This window comes from Lissotriton helveticus, chromosome 1_1 (genome assembly GCF_964261635.1).
Source record: "Lissotriton helveticus chromosome 1_1, aLisHel1.1, whole genome shotgun sequence".
NCBI classification, from domain to species: Eukaryota; Metazoa; Chordata; class Amphibia; order Caudata; family Salamandridae; genus Lissotriton; species Lissotriton helveticus.
This window is the reverse complement of record NC_136057.1, coordinates 1,712,616,150-1,712,631,042: the sequence shown is the minus strand read 5'-3', so window position 1 is coordinate 1,712,631,042 and position 14,893 is coordinate 1,712,616,150. Positions and strand designations below refer to the sequence as shown.

Genomic DNA, 14,893 nt, shown 5'->3' with positions numbered 1-14,893 from the left:
GGTGCAATACGCTCACTTGTCTCGGATACAGGCAAGTCAGACACTGTCACAAATAACTGGGTCGCCCCTCTGCTTGTGTTTATTGCATAGTAAAATAGGGAAGCAAAGGATATACCCTTACTGGACACTTCTCACTCCTCTTTGGTGTATAAAGCTGTTCCCATGAGGAATAGGCTCAAGACTGATTTGCATAGGGCTGGGTCTAAACTGGGGTGCATGGTGAGCAAAAGACCAACAGATTTAACCCAGATCTCTTGACTGGGGGTGAATGTTTGATTTGCTCTGCATTCCGTCAATCATCGGTGTGTCTTTTAATTTTAAAAACTGAGCATTTTGTTAAATAACCAGGAAGCACAAGTTACTACTTGTGTAACGATATATCTGTAAGAGACATTAATTAGTGATAGATTCCTTACCTTAGAATATCCCCAGGCGTCAGACTGGATCCGGAAACTTTTGCATAGCAGTACCCTTGCGCGTCGGTAGGCGTCGTCTGCGGCTCCGCGTCCGTCGTCGGCGCCATGATGACGTCGTCGGAGTACTTAGACGCCGCCTCCGCGTGCTGACGTCAGTTCTTAGACACAGCTTTTCCACGCCAGAAACGCAGAGCCATGTTAAAAACCAACACTGGTGCCATTGAAACTAGGGCCCTGAAAGGGGATAACCCTAACCCTAGATATCGGTTCGCAGAACGGGGAGGATGGGTGGGTCGGTAAGGAATCTATCACTAACTAATGTCTCTTACAGATATATCGTTACACAAGTAGTAACTTGTGCATCTGAAAGAGACACGTTAGTGATAGATTCCTTACCTTAGAATAGATACCCCAGCAATACCAACCCCGGTGGTGGGTCTGCGAACCAATAATCACACCAGAAAGTCCTGGAGGACAGAACGGCCAAAGAAGCCATCCCTTCGGACTTGGCTGTCCAGGCAGTAGTGTCTTGCAAACGTGTGCAGCGATGCCCACGTAGCTGCCTGACAGATGTCTTGTAAGGGCACTCCCCGGACCAGGGCAGTTGTAGTCGCCGTGGCTCGGGTGGAATGAGCCCGCAATCCAACAGGGGGCTACTTTTTAGCCAAGGAGTAACATGCCTGGATACACAAGATGATCCACAGGGAGATGGTCCTCTTGTGCACCGCTTTCCCCTTCTTAGCGCCAAAAGACAAAAGAGTTGGTCATCCACCCGGAACTGGCGTGTGCGATCTAAATAGAATGAGAGCGCACGTTTTGGGTCCAGACGGTGGAGCCGCTCTTCCTCTTTAGAGGGATGCGGAGGCGGAAAGAAGGTTGGCAAGGTGATAGACTGCCCGATGTGGAAGGCCGTGACAACCTTGGGCAGGAAAGATGGCTTAGTACGTAACACCACTTTGTCCGGATGGACAGAAAGGAAAGATGGAGTACAAGAAAGGGCCTGGAGCTCACTCACTCTCCTGGCAGAGGTGATGGCAACCAGGAAAGCAGTAAGAAGGCGGAGAGGACAGTTGTGAAGTGGCTCAAAGGGAGCGCACATCAGAAACGTAAGAACCAGGTTCAAGTCCCACTGAGGCATCACAAACGGAACATGAAGGAAAGTGTGTGTGATGCCCTTTACAAATCTATTAACAATAGGGGACTTGAACAAAGAAGGCTGATCAGGCAGCCTCAAAAAGGCTGAAAGGGCCGAAAGGTAGCCCTTGATAGTGCCCAGAGCAGAGCCCTGCTGGGCAGGAGAAAGAAAGAAGAGAAGAACCTCAGAGAGAGGGGCAGCAAGGGGATCCACAGCCTTTGCTGTGCACCATGCCACAAATCTGTTCCACCTGCAGGCGTATACCGACTTTGTGGAGGGACGCCTGGCTGCCAGAATGACGTTACAGACTTCAGGAGGCAAGTCAAATGGCCTCAAATGTCGCCGCTCAATCTCCAAGCATGGAGGTGGAGACTGGACAGGTTCGGGTGGAGGACCATCCCCTGTTGCTGCGACAGAAGGTCCTCCTGAAGAGGCAGATGAACCGGGGGATCGACTGACATACTGAGTAGCTCTGGATACCAGTACCTTCGCGCCCAGTCCGGAGCCACAAGGATGACTTGGGCCCGGTCGCGCTTGATCTTCTTCAGCACTCTGGGTAGAAGTGGTATAGGCGGAAAGGCGTACAATAGACCGCAACTCCACTCGCGACGAAAAGCGTCTCCGAGCGAGTGCCGCCTTGGAAATTCCAACGCGCAGATCTGATGACATTGCACGTTCTCTTCGGTGGCGAATAGATCTAACCATGGCTCTCCCCATTGCTGAAAGAGGCCTTGCGCCACGTCCGAGTTCAGACGCCATTCGTGATCCATCATGCACCGACGGCTGAGCTCGTCCGCCCTGGCGTTCAGAGAACCTGCCAGGTGTTGAGCCACCAGGGTCACGCCCTGGCGTTCCAGCCATTGCCAGAGGCGCAGAGCCTCCTGGCAAAGGGTCCACGACCCCACCCCACCCTGTTTGTTGCAGTACCACATGGCGGTGGTGTTGTCCGTGAACACCTGCACTACACTCCCCCGGACAGAGGGGAGGAATTCCTTCAGTGCTAGATGAATCGCCCGTAACTCCAACAGGTTGATGTGGAGCCGGGCCTCCGCCGGAGACCAGAGGCCTCTGATCTCCGCCTCTCCCATGTGGCCACCCCAGCCCTGGAGGGACGCGTCCATCACAGCTACGTGCTCCGGTTGGGGAAGGGAGAGGGATCTGCTGCTGACCCAATCGCGGTCTGTGAGCCACCACTGCAGCTGTCTCGCAGTGCCCTCCGAGATCAGGACGCGGTCAGACAGGTTGCCCTGATGCTGGGCCCACTGAAACTTCAGGTCCCACTGCAGAGCCCGCATCCGCCACCGGGCGTGATGCACCAGAAGGATGCAGGAGGCCATCAGCCCCAGAAGCCGCAGCGTCAACCTGACCGAGACTCGGGACAAAGGCTGAAAGAGTGGAATCAGAGCCTGAATGTCCCGAACCCGCTGTTCGGGAGGATAAACTCAAAACTGCGACGAGTCGAGAACCGCTCCGATGAAAAGGAGCTTCTGAGAGGGGCACAGGTGTGACTTCGGCACATTGATGGAAAACCCCAGCAGGTGCAGGATGTTTGCCGACGTCTGGAAGTGGCTGACGACTGTCTGGGGCGAGCCCGCCTTCAACAACCAGTCGTCGAGGTAGGGGAAGACTGAAACCCCTAACCTGCGCAGATGAGCTGCGACCACCGCCATCATCTTTGTGAACACCCGTGGGGCGCTGGTAAGGCCGAAGGGGAGCACGGTATACTGAAAGTGAACCGCAGGTAGCGCCGGTGGGCCGGCAGGACGGGGATGTGGAAATAAGCGTCCTGCAAGTCCAACGCTACCATCCAGTCTCCTGGGTCCAGGGCAGCTAGGACCTGAGCCAGTGTCAGCATTTTGAACTTCTCCTTCCGGAGGAAGTCGTTGACGTTCCTTAGGTCCAAGATAGGGCGTAGGTCCCCTTTGCCCTTCTTGGGTACCAGAAAGTAGTGGGAGTAGCAACCACACCCTACTTCTGGCCCAGGAACGCTCTCGATGGCCCCCTTGGCCAAGAGGGCCGTAACTTCCTCCTGCAGAAGTCGCAAATGATCCCCCGATACACGGTGGTTCTGCGGTGGCATGGCTGGAGGAGTCGCCTCGAAGGGGAGGGAGTAGCCCCTTCGGACGATTTGCAGCACCCACCTGTCCGATGTGACAGTGCGCCAGAGGAGGTGGTGATGGCGAACCCTGCCCCCCACTGGCGTCACATGGGCCTGAAAGCACGGACTAGGAGGATTTTGAGGCGGATGCTGCGGGGGAAATTGTGGACTGACATCGCCGTTGTCCCCGACCGCCGGGACGGCGGTTCCCACGGCCGCCACCACGTTGGGTATTACCTTGCGGAGCGTGGCTGGCAGCACGTGTGGGTACACCCCTTCCGTGGCCACGAAAGGAGTGAAAGGCAGCCGATTGCTGGCGCGGGGCCGAGAGGCCCAAGGACTTGGCCGTAGCCCTGGAGTCCTTAAAGCGCTCAAGCGCATGGTCTGCCTTGTCGCCAAAGAGGCGACGGCCATCAAACGGTATGTCCATCAGTGTGTTTTGGACATCAGCCGAAAAGTTGGCGGACCTCAACCAGGCGTGGCTTCTGACCGCCACTGTCGTTGCCATCGCTCTACCTAGTGAGTCGGTGGTATCCAGCCCACACCGGATAGAATATTTCGCTGCATCCCGGCCCTCCACAAGGGCTTGGCCGAGTTTGGCCCGTACCTCCAACGGACACTCTGGCAGCACTTCCGCAACCGTATCCCACAGAGAGTGGGTGTAGCGGCCCAAGAGGCATGCGGTATTGGAAGACCGCAGTCCCAGACTAAGGGACGAGAAGATCTTTTTAACGTACTGCTCGTACCTCTTGGATTCCCTGTCCGGCGGCGCCGACGGGAATGCGGTCTGGGAATCGGAGGCCTGGATGACCAGGCTCTCGGGGGTGGGATGGGTGGACAGGAAACATGGGTCGCCCGGGGCTGGGCGGTGGCGTCTGGCCACGTTCCTATCTACGGGCGAACCCGCGCGGGCTTGGACCAAGTGCCCAGAAGAACGTCGGTCAAGGCCTCATTAAAGGGCAGCAGAGGCTCGGCCGAGCTTGACTGCGGTTTAAGGACCTCAGTGAGGAGATTAGTCCTCACGGCCGCGACGGGGAGCTCAAGGCCCAAGGCCTTGACAGCCCTCATCAACACCACACTGTAGGTTGCCCCCTCCTCCGAAGCCACGGTAGGAGGGGAGACAAAACCAGTGTCTGGAGATGTGTCCAGGCCACTGGCCTCCCCAAGGTCTCCTGCCCAGTCCTCATGAGACTGACACTCTCGGGTCAGAGGGTCCTCAGACCCCTCCCAATCCCCTTTATCACCCATCTCCTGATACTCAGGGTTCTCAATCAATGGGGCCTGTTCATAGAAGTGAAACTCCCCAAGCGCCGTCTGGAGCGGCGCCCATCGGGGCCGTCCCGACGTCGGAACAGGAATAAAGGAGGTATCCGGGGCGGCGCGGGGGACGACACCTGATGGTCCGACACCGGGGAGGTTGTAAGGTCCACTGGCGACGACCCAGATCCCGAAGAAGGTCTAGCGGGGTCCCGCGGCGCCGGGACCGCTGGACCCTGCGGCGCCGGGCCCGAAGGCACTGGCGGTGTCGGGATTGTGGGGCCCTGCGGCGCCGGGCCCGAAGGCGTCGGCGGCGTCGGGGCCCGAAGGCGTCGGCGGCGTCGGGGCCGAAGCACCCGACGGCGTCGGGGCCAAAGCCCCCGACCTGCTAGAGGCCCCAGACGGGTCCGCTGGGTCCGAAGGCGCCGCGGAGCCCGTCAGAGGAGAGAGTTTCCTCATGGCCATGAGGAAGCGCTCGATCTCCTTCGGCGTCACGTCTTGCCCAGGGACCGGAGGGTGTGGAGCTGGACGCGGCGACCGCGACTCCGACGGAGCCGCGTGGGTGGTGTCACCCGACCCCTGGCCGCATCGCGCGAGCGTCGGGGGGAGTCCGAAGAGCGATGACGCCTCTTGGACTTCTTGTGCTTCTTACCTGACGACGACTTCGACCCGGAGGAGTGTGGCCTACTCTCGGAACTGGGGTGGCTCCGAGCCCGCGACCTGTCCCTCGACCTCCCGTGGGACCGAGACCTCTCGCGGCGCGGGACCGACTGCTGGAGTTCGAGTCGCCTGCGGGACCGCTCCGGCCTGGCTTTCGAAGAGAGAGCCCGTCAGTCGGAGCAGGCCTTGTCGTCGTGGTCGACGCCTAGACAAGTTAGGCACAGGTGGTGAGGATCCGTGACCGACATCGTGCGGTCGCAATCCTCGCAGTGCTTAAAGCCAGGCATCCCTACGGCACCGATCGGAGTCGTAAGACTTCGGGAAATGATCAAAAATGATCCAAAAAGTTAGTCAAAAATGGACTACGGGTTACTGCTTTTTCCAGATCTGCGCTTGCTGGCACGGAAAAAAGAAGAACTGACGCAGAGGCGGCGTCTAAGTACTCCGACGACGTCATCACGGCCCCGACGACTGACGCGGAGCCGCAGACTACGCCTACCGACGCGCAAGGGTACTGCTACGCAAAAGTTTCCGGATCCAGTCTGACGCCTGGGGATATTCTAAGGAAAGGAATCTATCACTAACGTGTCTCTTTCAGATACTAAGTTCTTCATACGTTAACGTGTCAACTGATCCAGGATCCAAATGTTTTGCAACAATGAAATTACAGTGTTTGCTTGTAAAGAGACCATCTTAGAAAGCTATCAATCATTTTGAACAGATTAATAGTTGGAGAAGCATCTAACATGCAATTTGTAGCAAATATCTTTAAGATGGTATGAAGCCTTTTCTTGGGATTCAAATATAAGTAAGCATAGGTTACTGGGTAACAACTGTGACATTTCATATTGTTTACCCCAGCTGCCTTGGAGTCTCAACACTGTTGCACTTCAATAAGAGGACCAAGTACTCTCCTTTAGCACTGGCCTCTTACAGCAAAGTTGAACAGTCAAGGCTTACTCAAGAAATTGATATGAAGTAAGATACTTACAGTTACAAATCAAATAACAGTTAATTTTAATGTCCAGATGAACAAGTTACTTACCTTCGGTAATGCTTTTTCTATTAGAGACTATCTAACTGCTGATTCCTCATATTAGAATATTTCATGGTGCCAGACTGTATCCAGAAAACCTTGAGCAGTACCTCTGTGTGCCAGTAGGTGGCGTCAAGCAGCTTGGCGTCAGAAGTGACGGAGGCAGTGCCTATATAGACGTCACCCCGGAGCGCTGACATCAGTTTCTTTCAAGACTATTTTGTGTCAAAAACACAGAGCCACAACTGACCGATATGCAGAAATCTAACAGGCTTTAAGGTGAACAGTCTATATCGCACAGTGGGGAATATGTGAGGACTGGTGAAGAATTTGCAGTTACAGTCTCTAGCAGAAAAAGTATTACCAAGGTCAGTAACTTGTTCCTCTACTCAACACTTCTAGCCGCAGAATCCTCACCGTAGAGAAGAAACCCAAGCAATACCTCCCTGGAGATAGTACTGCAAACAGGTTCAAACCATAAAGTCATGGAGCAGCGAACAGGCAAAGTGCCCGTCTCAACGGATCGGACTACACAATCAGTAGTGCTTTTTCAAAGAGAAGGAAGGTGCACACGTTGCGGAGTCAAGGGGCAGCAGTCAAAATGTTTTCCAAAACTACTTCTTTTTATTTCAATGAATCTTTAAAACTGGCACACAGCCAACGCGTTTCGTTCCTGTTATTTTGCCAGTGGGAACTATGTCAGAAGGAGAGTTCCAATAGGCACAGTAATATAAGTGTAGCTCATCTCAGGTAGCGAGATCTTGTAACTCTAATAGCAGCGCCTCCTCCTGTCACGGCATGGTCACCGGTGGGGGGTTACTGGGCCCAACCATGGAGGTTGAGGCCTTTTACTTCTGATGTCACGGGCCATACTTATTATGGATCCTGAGCAATTGGGCCAAATACCTCTCCAGCACCTGTGTGGTCCGAGCAGCCCAAGGCTTTCTCAAGAAGGGGGGAAGGGATTAAGGCAGGGTGGTGAACAAGGTCTCACAACTTAACATGCGCACAGTTGCAGCAATATATGATTGGTCAGCCAAATGCTTACTTTATGATAAAAGTATTTTTATTATACTGGTATTTGCACAAAGGCAAATACGACAAACACAAATAACTACACAGTCCCCCTGACGTGAGGGCTTTAGTGCGTCTTTAGACTGTTCCCCGGGGTCACCACTATTCCTCTGAGTCTCAAGAGTCCACTCTGATTCTATAATGAAGTCACAGTATTCCAGCGCTGTAACACTATCTAGCAAGCAAGTTCCCCTGGGGCCAACAGGCCCGGAATCAATCTTACTCGCACCTGGAGGCTCGGAGCAACCAGAATTCCTGAGAGTTCTACTACCACAGACGCTTGAAGCAGCAGCAGCTAATTTAGGTAAGTTTGCTGCTCGTGTCCCAGAAGAACTGCACTCAGCAGTCCTCACAGGTGGTTGTGCCACAGGAGGGAAAAAACAAGTTACTTACCTGTACACTGTGGTTCTCCAGTATTGATATCTTTCATAGATTCACATGCTTGTATCTTCCCCGTCATCATGGTGGTAGTGTCACGGTAAAGGAAACAGATAGCAGTAAAAGAAAAAACTGCATAGGTACCATAGATACTATAGACTTTGGTATCCCAGTATCATCATTATGTGGACCAAATGTCAGCCAATGAGACGCCAGCCCGGAGATCACACTCCCCAGCCGAGCCATCATACCTCAGATTTCCAACAGTCCAAAGTGTGAGCCAAAGAAGTAATCAGAGAAACAAAAAAATGGTCTACCTGAAAAAACGGGGAGGCGGGTGGGTCGCATGTGAATCTATGAACGATATCAATACTGGAGAACCACTGTGTACAGATAAGTAACTTGTTTTTTCTCCAGTATTGAATCTTTCATAGATTCACATGCTTGTATCCGAATAGAAAGCAGTACTCTCACAAGGAAGTGTTTCCAGGGTAGCACCCTTTTTCCTTAGGCTCTGCTTCCTGTTTGAGAAATTAAAAAATATACCCTAGAAGATGGAACAAAATGTCTGTATCAGCATGCATCTCAATTTAATATATTACATAAAAAGACTTAGAGTGAGAGCAATTCAATGTAATATTTAAGAAAATATATTCAACAAGAACAAAAAAGCTCTTTTTAGAAATTGAATGGCACATACCTTAATGAAACAGGTGACGTAGCACTACTTGTCCCACTGCTGAATCTGCCTTCCAAGCTGTGTCTAAACAGTAGTGCTTGGTAAACGTGCTTGGTAAACGTGTGGACATTCTTCCATGTTGCCGCTCTGCAAATGTCCGGAAGCGATACTCACGCAAACAAAGCAGCTGAAGTCGCCATTTTTCTGGTTGAGTGAGCTCGAACCGTCGAGCGCAAAGGACTTCCGGCATTCTTGTGACACAAAGTAATGGCTGAGGTTATCCATCTGGATATGCTAGACCTTGACAAAGCCAAACCTTTCCTGGGACCAGCAAGTGCTATTAACAACTGACTTGTCTTTCTAAAGGACTTTGTCTTATCAATATAACATTTTAAACATCTCTTGACATCTAATGTGTGCACAGATTTTTCTGCTGCTGACGATGGGTCTTTAAAATATGTTGGCAAAACAATAGGCTCATTGAGGTGAAAATTCGAAGGAACTTTCGGAATGAATTTACGGTGCATTCGTAGTATCACCTTGTCTGATTTGAATTGAAGAAAAAGGCTCTGTGATGGAGAAAGCCTGAATGTCAGAAGAGGAGCTACTTTCCAAGATACAAACTGTAACTCAGCTTTGTGAACCGGTTTGAAATGTGGTTTCATTAGTTGCGCCAAGACCGTGTTAAGCTGCCATGGAACTGATGCTCGTCGAATTGGAGGGAAAACCCTGAACAATCCTTTAAAGAACTCCTTTATCACTATCTGTGACCGAAGACATGGATGATTTGGGTTCCTGCGTTATCTTGAAACGGGGTGGGTGATGGCGATGGAGAAGATGGGAAAATGTATTCGTCCCATTCATCTCCCACAGGTTCGTCTTGGCTCAGTTCTCCTTCCTCAGGTTGATCTTCAACCTCATTGTCAGGTAAGTCTTCTTTGATGGTAATGACCCTTGGCGATAGCACCTTCTGCACAGGAGGCGGAGGCTGCACAACCGGAACTTGCGCGAATGGTTGCTGCTTACTTGAAACTTCCAAAGAAGAGGTATTAGCTTCAGGGAAGCGACAACAGTATTCGTTAATCATGCTCCCGAGATCCGATACCAGTGATAATGGCAGGGATACAAACTCCTCTCCGACACTAGGGGCGTTATCCTCCTCCTCCTCAGTCATATGATTGTTGAAAAGACTCATATCTTTTTGAACCAGTTAGAGGTCAATATTTAAAAGAGAAATTCTCCTGTACTTCTTGATATTCTTCCTCATCAGTATCCTGACTTTTCATTTTTAGTTGAGAAGGACCGTATGTGACCCCTTATGGACTTTCCTCTTCAGATTCCTGCATCTCAAGAAGATTTGACGGAGGCAGTAGACAAATCTTTGTCCAAGAAGTAAATTCTGAATTTCCAGATCTCTCCGTCGACGGTGGTAACCTTTTAATAGAAATCATCGTCATAGATCTTCTCATTGGAGACCTAAAACCTATCATCAACGGAGCGATCGTTGATGAAATCGACAACAGTGTCAAAAAAGTAGTAGTCGACGGTGTCATCTCCGTTCTCGTCGTTGACGGTGTCGTCGTCGCCCAACCTTCGACGGTGTCATCTTCGGAATCGCCGTCGACGCTTTAGTCGTAGAAACTCTCTTCTTCGTCGACGGATCCGACGACCGAGCCCTCGTCTCTGAGGACTTTTTGACAGGAGTGTGAGCAGAGATGTGGAAGATGACTCCCCTTCCTTATATTTACTGCTTTTTTGCTTTTTTAAATCAGATTTTGCCTCAGCAGCTCCTCCTTTGCGTTTTGAAGAGTAGTGAGCCTTAGATAGAATCATCCTTAGATTCAGATTCTGAAGTGGCCTTTTTCTTTTGGAGCCACAATAAAAGACGTGCCTCTCTATCCTTAAGTTTCTTTGCTGAAAATGTCCTACAATGTTTGCATTCCTTCGGGACATGCTTTGGATAGAGGCAGTACAAACAATCCTGTGGGGGTCCTCAGAATAACCTAGCCTTCCCGCAAGAGCTACATGGTCTGAAAAGTCTCTTTTTAGGGGTTTCAGACATTTTGAAGAAAACTTGAAAAGACAATACCTCAAATCTAGAAGGAAATGCTGTAAAGTACAGGTCAAACGTTCACCCAAGGTAACAAACTGTGCAGAGCTCAGGGAGACTCCTTCTCACGCGACGGTGGTTGGAAATCTAGGTATGATGGCTCTGCTGGGGAGTGTGATCTCAGGGCTGGTGTCTCATTGGCTGACATTTGTTTCACATAATGAGGATACTGGGATACCAAAGTCTATAGTATCTATGGTACCTATGCAGTTTTTTCTTTTACTGCTATCTATTTCCTTTACCGTGAGACTCCCACCATAACGACGGGTAAGATACAAGCATGTGAATCTATGGAAGATTCAATACTGGAGAACAGAGGTTATTTGTAGCTTCTTCTTTCATGTAAGTTGTTGGTCAGTCACACAGTGGGAAGGGGGGGACCGGTGGGAGAGCGGGGGTGATGGGACGATCCTGATGCAATCCTTCATTTTGGCTCCCACAACAGCCTCACTTGTCTGGGAATGGTGACCTCCTCTAGCATACAGGGTTAACATATCCTCATTGTACACCGGCGCCGGCCCGCTCTGCGCAGTAAAATCATCGTCACACCTTCCTGGTATACAGGGTCTCAGCCCACTACCACACAATGGCTACGGCCCTCACAGCACACAATCCTCTCATGGCTGTGCCTCCTGGCATACAGGGGGAGTGGACTCCTCACTATGCACTGGCTCGGGCTTGATCCGTGCAGCGATGCACACGGCTCTATTCACAGTGGACCACCTCTGAAATATGAGAGTCACCGACATAGTCCAGCACCCGGGTAACCACCCAATCGTTGCGGTAGCCATCTCCTCCCACCTTGCACAGGGAGTCAACTCAACAGGGATAACCACTGAACCTCGCTTCCTCTAACACTCTACTCTTCCTCACAAGGCGCACTAGTTTTGCCAAGCAGGCAGACACTAGTGCTTCGGACTCCAGGGCAGGTGGGCTTGGATTCCCTGGGTAATGAGCCTTCACCTAGGTAGGGAGAATAGCAGGCCTTGACCCCTAGTCCTGGTCAAAGGCAGAAGTATTGCAGAGCTTCCCCCCTCACACAGCCTTTCTGGCTGCTTGGCAGATCAATCAATCAATCATTCATTTGTAGAACGCACTACTCACCCGTGAGGGTCTCAAGGCGCTGAGTCTGTCACAGGTGGATGGGGAGGGTGTTCCATGTCTTGGCGGCAAGGTGGGAGAATGATCTGCTTCTGGTGGTCGTTCGGTGGATGCGTGGAACTGTGGCGAGGGCTAGGTCCGCGGATCGAAGCTGGCAGTTTGGGGTGTAGAAGGGGAGTCATTTGTTGAGGTGTGTCAGTCCGGTGTTGTGGAGTGCTTTGTGAGCGTGGGTGAGGAGCTTGAAGGTGATCCTCTTGTTAACGGGGAGCCAGTGCCGGTCTCTCAGGTGGGCAGTGATGTGGATGTAGAGGATAAGGCATGCGGAGGCATTCTGTATGCGTTGAAGTCTTCTTTGGAGTTTGGTCGTGGTTCCCGTGTAGATGGCGTTGCCGAAGTCCAGCCTCATGCTGACCAGAGCTTGGGAGACCATCCTTCTGGTTCCGATGGGGATCCATCTGTAGATCTAGCGAAGCATGCGGAGGGTGTTGAAGCAGGAGGAGGAGACGGTGTTGACTTGCTGGGTCATTGATAGTTTTGAGTCCAGGATGAACCCCAGGTTGGGTGCGTGGTTGGTGGGTGTCGGTGCAGCTCCCAGTGTGGCCGGCCACCAGGAGTCGTACCAGGCAGAGGGGTGGAGCAGAGGATGAGGACCTCCGTCTTGTCAGTTGGTTTTGGCGGTGGTGGGGTCCTTGGTGAGGGAAAGGATCAGCTGGGTGTCGCTGGCGTATGAGATGATGTTGAGGTGCTGCGATCGGAAGATGTTGGCGAGCGGTGCCATGTAGATGTTAAACAGGGACGGGATGAGGGATAATCCTTGCGGTACGCCACAGGTTATCTGGGTGGCTTCCGATCGGAATGGGGGGAGGCGGACTCTTTGGGTTCTGCCTGTGAGGAAGGAGGTGGTTCAGTCCAGGGCTTCGTCGCGGACCCCTGCATCGTGTGCATAGGGTGCAGTGGAAAAGACGGCAGAGAGGTCCAGGAGGATGAGGGCTGCGATTTCGCAGTTGTCCAGCAGGGTCCTGATGTCATCGGTGGTGGCGATGAGGGAGGTTTCGGTGCTGTGATTGCTGCTGAATCCGGATTGGGACGTAGATTAACATTTTTGGGATCTCAACTGCCCCTTCTTATAGTCCAATTCCGGACACCAAATCTGATTTAGAGTTTAAGTCTTTGAAGTTTATGTTGGGGCTCTACCCACTCCTCTGCCCTCTCTTGAAAGCAGTCTGTCACAGTAGGAGCGACTCCAAAGCTAATAGCCCCACAACACAAGCCTTGAGAGTGACTAGAGTACACAGCTGAATGCCAGTGACAGTGATGTGTATCAAAAGGTTAGCCCAGGACCCCAGCTCTTCTCTTTATGATTCTCTTAAAAGCCCCATCTCCTTCCTGAGATGTGCCAAGGCCACCTCCTTGTGACTTTTCACTGAATCAAAGAGCACCCAATGAAGTGTATAGGGGAACCTGGCACTCCCTTCTCCAGTGTGTGTCCCACCCAGCTTACAGGAATCCAGCAATACACAAATCTGTCAAGGCAGTTTCATTTACCTCCTCTCTTCATGTTTAATAATTCAGCCTGGGTCTCCCAAAATAGCACCCACAGTCTGCCAGGTACTGTTCCATCCAGAGGCACACATACACCCAATACATTAATTTAATATACACACAGTACTGCATTTTACCCTTCCCGACACACATACACCAAGCGCAGATATACTATTTGGGCGCTGTGCAGCACTACACACCAAAACGCGGTAGGCCAACGGTGAGTTAAGCACACAGCAGCAAAACATTAAAAGGAGCAAGCCTGTTGTCCTCATTCCAGGGACACAGATTAAAAAGGACCTGTTTACTCCTACTGATCACGACACAGAATGCCGCCACCACTGCACTTGTGCTGCTTAACTCCTGGTGATGGCAGAAGCCTTGTACCACTATAAGGGTAGTCCTTTATGCTTCACTCCCATACTAACAAGACCATAATCTGTGAGACAAGTGTGTCATGGCGCACACTCATGATCTATGACAACAAAAATCAGCATTAGGGATCAGTACAGTTGGGGCACTAAGGGCATGGGTGCACACCCATTACCATGTGGAGGATGTTCCTGTCCCAACAATTACTAAGCCACAAATACACCCCAACGGCAGGCATATACAGTTTTTGTCGAGGGACGCCTGGCTGACAAGATGATATCACAGATCTCGGGAGGAAGATCAAAAGCATCCAACGTTTCTGCTCAAACTTCAAGTAGGACGGTGGAGCACGTGCATATTTTGGTGCAGAACCCTGCCCTGTTGCTGAAACAGCAAGTCCTGACAAAGGGCAGCCTTATCGGAGGACAGAAGCTCATGATCTGGAATTCAGGGTACCAGACTCTCCTTTCCCAGTCTCGGGCCACTAAGATAATGGGCCTGGTTAGTCCTAATCTTCTTGAGCACTCTGCATAGGGGTGCCATCAGCTTAAAGGTGTACAGTAGGCCTGGGTTCTAGTCCAAGCAAAATGTGTCTCCGAGTAAGAGCTGCTTTGGAAACTACAAAGCGCTGCAGCTCTGACTTTGCACGTTCTTATCGGTGGCGAATAGATCCAACTAAGGTTTTCCCCATTTGCGGACGAGACCATGCGTCACCTCCGGATGCAGATGTCACTCGTGATCGGCGTGGTATCGATGGCTGAGTTGGTCTGCCCTGGTGTTCAGAGATCCCGCTAGTTGGCAATGACCAGGAAAATGCCCTGGGGCTCTAGCCAAGTCCAGAGGCACAAAGCCTCCTGGCACAGGGTTCACTACCACACTCCGCTATGCTTGTTGCAGTACCATGTGGTGGTAGTGTAGTCTGTGAATATCTGCATCAGCCTTCCCTTGATGGATGGTAGGAAGGCCTTTAAAGTCAAGTGAACCACTCGCAGGTCTTGAAAATTGATGTGGATCATCTTCTCCACAAGAGTCCTC

At 51.6% G+C, this 14,893-nt stretch overlaps 1 protein-coding gene across 11 annotated transcripts in view; it reads right to left on the bottom strand.

The window, feature by feature from the left end:
• BAZ2A (bromodomain adjacent to zinc finger domain 2A) overlaps positions 1-14,893 on the bottom strand; it is a 1,342,005-nt gene that overhangs the window by 138,315 nt on the left and 1,188,797 nt on the right. The gene's annotated exons all lie outside the window — the stretch shown is intronic.